At 35.1% G+C, this 10,800-nt stretch overlaps 1 pseudogene; it reads left to right on the top strand.

The window, feature by feature from the left end:
• Positions 1 to 5,948: 5,948 nt before the first annotated feature.
• Positions 5,949 to 9,549, top strand: LOC112763438 (serine hydroxymethyltransferase, mitochondrial-like; annotated as a pseudogene).
• Positions 9,550 to 10,800: the final 1,251 nt, after the last annotated feature.

Raw genomic sequence — 10,800 nt, 5'->3', positions numbered from 1 at the left:
AACCGTCTGAATCAAGGGTACTATCAACAAGGCGGTAACTATAATCAAGTTGGTAACTACAATCAAGGTTGGCAAGACAATCTCAACCAAGGATGGAGAGATAACTACAACCAAGGAGGAAAAGACAATGGTGGAAACCAAAGGTGGAATAATAACTACCAACAAAACCGGTATCAACAAAACCCTCCTTACCAACAATAAAACCAAGGCCAAAGATACCAACCACCTCACCAAAGGCAAGCTCAAGCACCTCAACTCACCCAACAATAAGCCCCCCAAATTACCTACCTTCCTTCTTCCTCTAACCAAGATGAGACACTTTGCTCTCTTATTCAAGAACAAAAGAGCCTCAAGCCACAGTTTCCTCTAGCATCACTGGTCTTACCTCTACCATCCAAGCTCTTCTATCCCATATGGACGCACCCTCTACCTCTAATACTCAACCCTCAAGCTCTAGTGCACTTCCCTCTCAACCCTTACCCAACCCAAGGATGGAATCAATGCCATCACCTTGAGGTCCGGCACTACATTGCAAGAGAAGATTCTTGATGAGCCAAGTTCAGGAGACGCCATTCAAGATGAAGATGTTGTTGAGGTAGAAGATGTTGAAGAAGAGGATGAGGTACAAGAGGCAGTTATAGAAGAAGTTGCTCAACCAAGGGTTGGAGTTTCTAAGGAAGACAATGTTTTGAAAGAGGCCATTCCCATTCCTTTTCCACACCTAGCTAGAAGGACTAAAAAGCAAGTGGAGCTCGATCCCAAGATGGTGGATATCTTCAAAAAGGTTTAGGTAACTATTCCCCTTTTTAATGCTATTCGTCAGGTTCCTAAGTATGCTAAGTTTCTAAAGGATTTATGCATGAATAAGGAGAAGATTCATGACTTAGAAACTATTCCTTTTGGTAGCTCGATTTCTGCTTTGATGGGCGATACCAGAGAAATGTGGTGATCCCGGTCCTTGTATGGTTACTTACACTATAGGTGGTATACAGTTTGTTGACTGCATGTGTGACTTAGGCGCTTGTGTCAGCATTATGCCATTATCTGTATATGATACATTGAAGCTTCCACCATTGAAAAGGTCAGCAGCCCGTTTTGTGTTGGCAGATAAAAGCATAATTTCTGTGGTTGGGATTACGGAGGAAGTCTTGATGAGCATTAAGGGGTTGATTTTTCATATGGATTTCTACATTCTTGAGATGCCCCCTAATGACTCTGGAAGAGCATCATCTATCTTGCTTGGGAGGCTTGGATGTCTTCTCGGGTACCTACTCCTTTGAGATTGATGGAAGAACAGTGAGATTCAATCTTGATGAAGCTATAAAGCATCCACCGGAAGACCACTCTCTTTTCCGGTGTGATATTATTGATAACATTGTGACCGAAGTCTACCATGATATAGTTAATGAGAAGAACATGGTTCAAGGTGCAAGTGTGGGGAAGCCCCCTGAATATACTAAAGACACCTTGCCACCTCCAGTGGTTCCGGATGATCAAGTGCCAAGCCATGAGCTGACTATGATATTAAAGCCCCTTCGACCTCACCTCAAGTATGCTTATCTTGAAGACAATCAAAAGCTGCCAGTGATCATTGCAAAGGAGCTTACTTCCCAACAAGAGGGGCGATTACTTAATGTACTGAGAAGAAACAAGAAAGCTATTAGGTGGAGTTAGGCGGACATAGTTGGTATAAGCCCTCACGTTTGTGAGCACCACTTTTTTCTAGAGGAGGGAGCCAAGCCTATCCGTCAACCTCAAAGGCGGTTGAACCCCACAATTATAGAGGTTGTAAAGAAGGAAGTGACCCAAAATCACATCCATAAGACTCACAAAATCACAGAAATATATTGTCACATCAAATCTACTTATAACAATTCCATATTAGACAATAAATTTTAAGAAAAACCCTATCGCGAATTATCAAAACCCAAAATCTATACAGCGCATCAAAAACCCTTTTTTCTCGGCCTGCAATAGCGGCAATTGCAGTCACAGCTCCATATCATTTTCGCGATAACAACAGTAACTCCCAATGGGATATGTAAGGACCGAAACTTAACCCTATGGCAATAATGCCACAAAAACCTCAACAACTTATAACAGAAAAACAACGATAAAATTTTTGGGGCATAGAAACTCATTATACTTAGAAAGAACCAATGATCAAAGTAACAGCGGCTCCTGTAGTGACTTTCGGTGATCACAACCATGCTTTCAGCGGCTACAGACACGGTGGTGCATCATAGAATGGCGAGCAATGGCGGCGACAATGGCTGGCCCCAGCAGCAGTGGCAACAACAACAATTCCAGTGCCGTCCACCATCATCGCCGCACCCTTTCTCTCCACTAACCAACAATGACAGCGATGGCGAGGGTTCCTTCCGACAGTGGCGACAGTGGATCGTCAGAGACAAGCGTCCTCCCCTCCATTGCATTTTTTTTCGCAATGACAACTCCCTCTCTCGCACGGCTCTGCTCTACGGCAACCAAGAAGCACAACGGTGACATGCGTGATGGGACACAACTCCTCATTTCCCTCCTCAGCAACGGCGACACGTGATGCTCCTCCAGCGACGGCGATAGAATGGGACACGACGGTAGCTTCTCTCGCACAACACTCTCCTTTGTCTCTCCCTCTGATTCGCGCAAAGACAGCAGTAGCAGGATGCGATGACGAGCTGGGCACGACGGGGTGTGGTGGTGGCGCGGCTCCTCCCATCCCTCTTTTGGATCTCTTGCTCACTTCCTCTGCTATCTCATCTCTTTCAGTTAGAAGGTGTGTGTGTGTGTGTGTGTGTTGAAGATGGGGGGTAGGCGGCTAAGTTTTGGGTAAAGGGGGAAGTGTGTGTTTGAGTGTAGTGAAAATTAGGGTTTTGGTAAAAATTAGGTATAAGGGTAATTTATTAATTTTAATAAAATTAGAGGAAATAGAATAACTGAAAACTAATTTTTAATCCAATAATAATATTTATAAAAATACTATTTAATTATCAACTTAAGAATTTATTTTCAAATATATACTCTAATTCAATAATTAGAGATAACCAAATTAATTTCCTTTAAATTCTAAAATAAAGTTCAAAATCTAATTATTCAAATTTATAAATCATATAAAATCCTCATTATTTTATTTTTTTATTTTTTTCAATCACTAAAACTTTAAATCAATAATAATAAAGTACTCAATTAATATAAAAATCTCTAAAAATATATTCTCAAATAAATAAATAAATCATAAATATATCCTCTAAAAATAAGGGGTCTTACAGTCAATGACAACAATGAGGTATCTGAGACGCCCGGCAGCCGTGGGGAAGGGACCAACAAGGTCGATTCCCCAAATTTCGAAAGGCCGATCTGCCGTTCTGACGCTGAGTTAGTGGGGAGTGGCCTGGTGAAGGTCGGCGTGGATTTAGCACTTGTCGCAATGTTTGACTAGTTGGATGGAGTCTTTCTCGATGTAGGGCTAGACATACCCTACTCGGATAACCTTTTGAGCCAAGGTTTTTCCCCCACATGATTCCCGCAACATCCTTCGTGAATTTTGTGAAGTATGTAGTCCATGTCTCCAAGTTCTATGCATTTGAGGAGGGGTTGTGATAGTCCGCGCTTGTACAATTTCCCCACTATTGTCGTGTACTTTGCTGCTTCCTGTTTTATGCGCCTTGATTTCTTAAGATCCTCAGGTAGGATCCCGTTAGTGAGGTATTGGAGAATTGGGAAGGTCCAAGAGTGCTGGCTTGTGATGGGGAGGTTGATTGAGGTCGTGAACGAGATGAACGGTGTCCTAATAACCTCTTGAATTAGCAATAAGTTTTCCAGGACTTACTTGGTGCTTGCCAATTTTGAAAGTAACTCAGCCCTTGCATTTCATTCCCTGGGAACGTGATGGACATTTACTCTGTCAAACTCAGCCGCCAGTTCATTCCCCTTGGCTAGGTATTGCTGCAGCAAAGGGTCCTGCATTTGCTAGCCTCCTTTAATTTAGGAGCTGACCACCTGTGAGTCGATCCATACTTCTAACACTCTTGCACCGACGAAAGAGAGAATTACGACGGTTTGGAATTTTAGCAAAACAAGAATTACTTCGTTGATAGCATAGTCCAAACCAACAAGTAACTTTCCCAATCAAAGTTTAAATTCAATTTAATATAAACCGAGAGTAATAAAACCTTGGGTCGTCTTTCCTAGGAACTAATGCCAATAAGTGCATATAATTTTGGTTACAAGAACAAAGGGGTTTTGAATAATTGAAGCAAACAAATAAAGAGATAAAAGAACGATTCAAAATTGTAATTAATAAACTAATAAAAGAACAAAAGAACTATGTATGTAATATGAACAAGTAAAGCTCAAAATTGATGGAAAGGTGGTTCAAAACATAAATGAAACCTTGACTTGGGATGAGTTATGGAATCCCTTCCTTGCCATAACCACAACTAAGATAATTATAATGGATTAATCTCACTAAATCAACCCTTAACATCGAAGAGTAAGTCAAGTGAGCATAATTGTTATTAATCCACAAATCCTAGCTAACTTACTAATTACCTTAGTAAGAAGCTAGCGTTAGTGGAAACAATAACAACTAACAACCCAAGAATTATCACTAAATGTTGGACATTATGGCTCTAGTAATACATATACTCATTTTTCCCAAGCCAAAGGGTGGAAATTAACCCATAACTAAGATTGGCATTTCATCAAACACCTAGTATGCATATTCACAAAACATGGCAAAATTAGTAAATTACTGAAAGCTATGAACCACAAAAGAACAAAATTAACAAAAGCAACTCAATAAACATATAACAACCATCAAACATCAAATTCATGAACCAAAACTCAAAATTACAAAACTATATATATATTAACAAATGAAGCTAAAATATATGAAAGTGTAGACAAAGTAATGTAGTAAAAGAGAAATTAAAGAAATACTTACAATGAGATAGCAAGAATTTAAAACCAAATTGAACTATAAAATGCTACATTAAAAAATCTAATTAAAACTCTAATGAAATAGAGAGAAAACCTAAGCTAACTACCCTAAAACTACTCCTAAAAACTATTGTATGAAATATGGTAATGTATGGTCACTACAAAAAAAAGAGCACAAAATGGTAGCAACATAATGGCATTTCTATAAAATTGCCATTATATTCATAAATTAAGGCAGTTTATGAGGCTGCCATAATTCGCATGTAGAAAGCAGCGGATTTTTAGTGCTTTTGGCGGTTTTAAACGCCATTACCTGCTCTGCTTCACTAATATAAAAATTTTTCTATTTCATTAATAAAGATTGTGCTATTTAATCAAACCTCCATCGCAATGTGAGAAACCAAGAAGAAACTCCATCGCAACATGAGATCCGCAATCTCATCTACGAGGCTCTCCTCCGGCGGCAAGCTCCTCTATCAACACTTTTCTTCCAGCTGCGATCTCCTCCATCAATGTTTCACTTCAATTGATGGATCTGCTATGTGATTTTTCCTGCTCCACCGTGTTATCCTCTGTGAAGCTTCTCCTTCTCCATCTTCGTTAAATTAGGTTTATATATAAATCAACATTCTCTTCTTTTAATTACTCATATTTTGTTTTGCAAATTGTTACTACTTCTATTTCTATAATTTTAGGTTTTGATTTTCTTCCTTGTTAGCAAAAATTGGGGGTAAGGTCTTCATGTAATTTCTTCGATTTTTCTTACATGCATGTATACAAATTTGCATTTTCTTTGCAGTTTTATTTGTAATATGCTCTCGGTTGGTGCTTTACTGATTTGCATAGCACGTGTTTGATGAATTACTTGAATGCTTATTTTTTTTGTTTATGCATTTATTCGATCATTGTTGTATGTGACATATCTCTTTTGCAGACATATCAACAAATTCTTTTATTAGCTTGAAACTTGTTTTTGTGCTTTGTTAAGTTATTTGCTTTAGAGAACAATGAAGGTTTTAACAATGAGGTTGTTTTATATGCAGGTGATGAAGATAAATAGATTTGGAACTATTTAGAAGATGGAAGCTACTTAAATAAGAACCGCTTGAAGATAGACATTATCTTTTCATTCATCTGGTGAGTATTAACATGTTGAACTTAAATAGTGCTTGTGACCTTGAAATAATTAGTTTAAATTTAGTATTAGCATGCAGTTTTCTTATCAGCAGAGGTTGCTACAGTTGCTACAAGAGCTTTAACACCAGAGCAACATGGTCCTGGTGGTTTACCACGTCCATTCACCAAGTAACTCACCAAATAACACAAGTAACTCACCAAGTAATAACAAATATTCATATTAATAATGTTCTATGCTCTCCTACCTTAACCAATTAACTACCTGCCATTCCTTTCCCTTGCCTTTGAATGTAGTCCTCTTTACCTGATGAAGCTGTTTACGACAAAGAAAAATCCCGAGTTTCAGTAAGCTTATTATATAATTACAGTTAATGTTATGCATATCTAGATATACATATTGTTTTAACTTTCAAGCAGAAAGGAAGAAAAATCAGACTTCTATCGTAATATATTGATTTGCCTTTGTAGTGGCCAAAGCAATTGAATGCTTCACTTGAGGTAGTTGATCCTGAGATTGTTGATATAATTGAGCTAGAGAAAGCTAGACAATGGAAGGTAATATATTAGTTTATTATTACTTGCATCTTTGCTAGGGATATAGAAAATCTTGAAAAAAATTATCCAACTATCTGAGTTTATACAAAACATTTGATATTGCTTAGTTTATGCTACATGATATGATTCTTCCTAGCCAGGGGGAATATTGGATTGAATGTTTTATTGCCTATCATATATGATGATTGATGAGACGATGGTAGAGTTTTGCTTTTCAATTTTCACCACACATATGGATTGATTTCTTGTTTTTGTTTTTGTGAAGGGGCTGGAACTCATACCCTCAAAAAATTTCATCTCTGTCTCTGTGATGGAAGCTGTAGGGTCTATATATCATGACAAACAAATACAGTAAGGGATATCCTGGTGCCAGATACTATGGTGGAAATGAGTATGTCACTCTTTTACTTTCTTCTATAGGAGTGTCACATTGAAATATTGAATCAATTCAATGATTTCTGATCTTTCTTATTTCAGGTATATTGACATGGCTGAAACACTATGCCAGAAGCGTGCCTCGGAAGTGTTCCGGTTGGATCCAGCGAAATGGGGAGGTAATTACATAACACTAACATAGTACCTAATTTGTTTTTCATTGTATATGGACAAATTTTCCTGTTTTGGCTTCATAGGACTTTGCTTTCACATCTCATACTTTTTCCAATGAATATTTCTATGTTCAATATGTTGTTTTAATTCCCAAAAGAAGGGGTAAAAGAATAAAAAAAATAAAAATAAAAAACAAGAGAGAGGGAAATATGGCTTATGTGTCTCTTACCCCAATGTTGTAGTAAATGTGCAACCTCTGTTTGGTTCACCTGCAAATTTTCATGTGTATACCGCATTGCTGAAACCTCACGAGCGAATCATGGTGCTTTACCTTCCTCATGGAGGGCATCTTTCTCATGGATACCAGGTATTATCAACTTCCCTCACTCATTTACCTGTTTCAATAAAATCTAGTTAGATATATAGAAATAGATCAATGATTACTGTTGTCATTTTTTTTCCTAATAAAGTTGTTCCGAAATTTACTAGAATAATTTAGCAGTCCTTTATGAAACATAACATTATTTTGATTAATGGATTTTCATTTCAGTAATGGAGGCATTTTTTGTCTATTAACATTTGTATAGAGTTACAATCAATTAGAGATAAGAAAGTAATAGTCACTATTGTCATGATGTAGACTGATACCAATGGTAAAGTAAGTACTTATATATACAACTATTGTCTTAATCGAATTACTGTTGTATATATATGTATATAGTCTTATTAGTGGCACTAAATGTCCTTTAATCTTGTGACGCAAGTACGTACTGATATTAAATTGAAGAGGAAAGTAATAAGGCACATTCACACAATCATGCACGTAACTAGCTAGTCTCTTTACACCAAAAAGCAAAGAACAGAAGTAAATATAACTTTCCACGTCTTAATTTTTGTGAATCTTTATCTGAAATATGAAATCTCTTGTTCTTTTATTACTTTCCGTCTAAACTTACCAGTGTTGAACTTTTTTGTCAATCAGATAAGTCTCTCTGTCAATACTTGAAGAGCTAATAATTAATATATAAATATGTAAGAGTTATCAGTTAATTTGTTTAGTTTCACATTTATCTAGCTTCGTTCATTTTTGAAGATTTAAATGTGATGTAATGCTTAATTTATTCATTAAAGTACTTTCACGTGTCTCTGGTCAAAAGTTATTAAAAGGAAAAATGTTTCCATATGTTTGGTCTGTATGAGGAGTTTGACACACTACACTTTAACATCTATTATTATTAGATAAAACATGAATTTCACGAGATAATTTAATATTATATTTAAGATACTAAATCTTGAACATATATGACATTGACAGCATCTCGTGATCCCTACAGCATTATTTTTCTTTTTCCAATCCCCATTTGCCTCAAATTAGTCTACTTTCGATTTGAATATTTGTATACCACTTGTGTTAATAAGAGTTTATTTAAAGGACTATGACATTAATTACCTTTTTCCTGTGGAAAAATAAAAAAAATTAAATAGTAAGAAATGCAATAATATTAAAGAGTTTGCTCCAATAATCTATAGTAAACCCAGGATCTTACTGTCCATATTAAACCCAGGATCTTATTCGTTACCTGCCCTCTTCAGGTTCTTATTGATAATATTAAAGAGTTTGCTCCAATAATCTATACTCCTACAATTGGATTAGTGTGTCAAAATTATTCAGGGTTATATAGGCGCCCACGTGGAATGTATTTTAGTGCCAAAGATAAAGGAGACATGATGTCAATGATCTATAACTGGCCTGCAAATCAGGTAGTATTGAATTAACCTTGGTAAATGCCACACCTTTTTCTCTTCATTCATGATTGAAATATGGCAATGGTTTTTCCCCCTTTCATTCTTCCCTTATGATATCTAAAAAGTATTCTCAAGATTGCATCGTAGTACTTAAAGCATGTTTAGTTTAGCATTTTGAAAGAACTAGGCCATGGTTTGGACATATGCTGCAGGAGGCAAGCTAAACCAAACTTACCAAACACACTATCAGCAGCTAGAAGTTAGAACAACTAAAACCTATATGAACTTCTTCAGGTTTGTTGTTCCCTGACAAGTAGTTTACTAGCTTCCACTTTTCATTCTATTTAACTTTCAAATTCCTCCAAAAATAATACCATGATTTTTTTGTCTACTCATTTTCAGATTGGTGCAAACCTACTTCGTCTAGCATAGGTTGCTATGCTTGTAGCAGCCAACATAAAAAATTTGATGTAAAGAAAGCTAAAGCCGAGCTTGATATCGCAAAGGATCATGTACATAATTCAATAAGGTTTCTATCAGTTTGTTACACCTAAACCTGTAGTAGTTACTTTTGAATATCAAAACTAAATCAAATTATCTTAGGCTTGTTTCTTTTTCTAATTCCAATTATCTTAAGCTAGATTGTCAGGATCTATTAGTAACTAGGGGCTTAACAGGCATTGCCATGCCTCTTTTTTTATGGGATTTAAAGTTAATTATTTTAATAAATTTTAAAATTTTAAATTCAAATAACATAAAAATAATAATATAGAATAGTCAATGATAATATAAAAATATTCAAATTAAAATAATCATATATTACCTATCTATAAACAATAACAATATGAAAATGATTTAATTATATAATGAACATATACATCACTTATCTACAAATAATATAATCCATAAAATAGTTATTACAATAATATTTTATCTTCTTCTATATAACTCAAAGTCATAAAAATAAATAAATAAAAAATACGATTGTTTACAAAAAATGAGCCATATTTAAAAGTCATATTTTTTTCTTTGTTTAGGGACCTTTTTTTTTAAGTGGTAAGCCAAAGTACGGATCTATATTTAAAGAATCTTTTTTATGCCTACAAAAAGTGTAAAGAAGAAAAATAATTATGTCTCTTTTTTGGTGATTATAGATCAAACTAAAAGTAAAAACGTTAAGATAAACCTAAAGTAATTTCTGAATTTATACCAAGTAAAAATCTTTAGCAATTCCTCATACATCTCCTTATCAATAAATTCTTGAGCCTTGAAGAACTACAAAATTTAGAAATTAATAAAATATACCATATGCCAATACAAATTTCATTATATTTGAACGACAATTTAACAATAAAAAAATAAAACCTGTAAAATTGAAATTTCTTGTTTGAGATTGAATTTTCTACACATGCACAACAAAAGAAGCCATTAAACCCTCTGTAGAGCATTCAAATCTATAATTATCCAATATTACCTCTATTTTGTGCGATTTCTTAATCTAATGAAAGGTACCTGCAATGTTCTTCTTTACTAACATGAGTTGGTTCCGTTTCTGTGAGTTTGTTGCTGGAAAAAGAAAAATGTTTAATTTATTATCACTGGTTTAAAATTATTTTTTGTAACTTTATTTAACATGAAAAACATAATCTCCGTTGCAATTTCAGAGTAACTTTTTAATATTTTAGGCATAAACTCTTTTCCTTTATTTAATGGAAAATGAAGAATATAGAAGGGAGATAAATAATAGGCATATCAATAACATTCTGATTACAATGATTGCATTACCTTGTATGTTGTTCGAGCAGTATTTTCTTTTTTATCATATTCCAGAATTGGGTCTTATCTGCTTTAACCGTTCCTCCCCAACCAATA

The sequence above is a fragment of the Arachis hypogaea genome, chromosome 17 (genome assembly GCF_003086295.3).
Source record: "Arachis hypogaea cultivar Tifrunner chromosome 17, arahy.Tifrunner.gnm2.J5K5, whole genome shotgun sequence".
Classification (NCBI taxonomy): Eukaryota; Viridiplantae; Streptophyta; class Magnoliopsida; order Fabales; family Fabaceae; genus Arachis; species Arachis hypogaea.
Note: the sequence above shows the minus strand (reverse complement) of the source record. Positions and strands in the feature narration are given on the sequence as shown.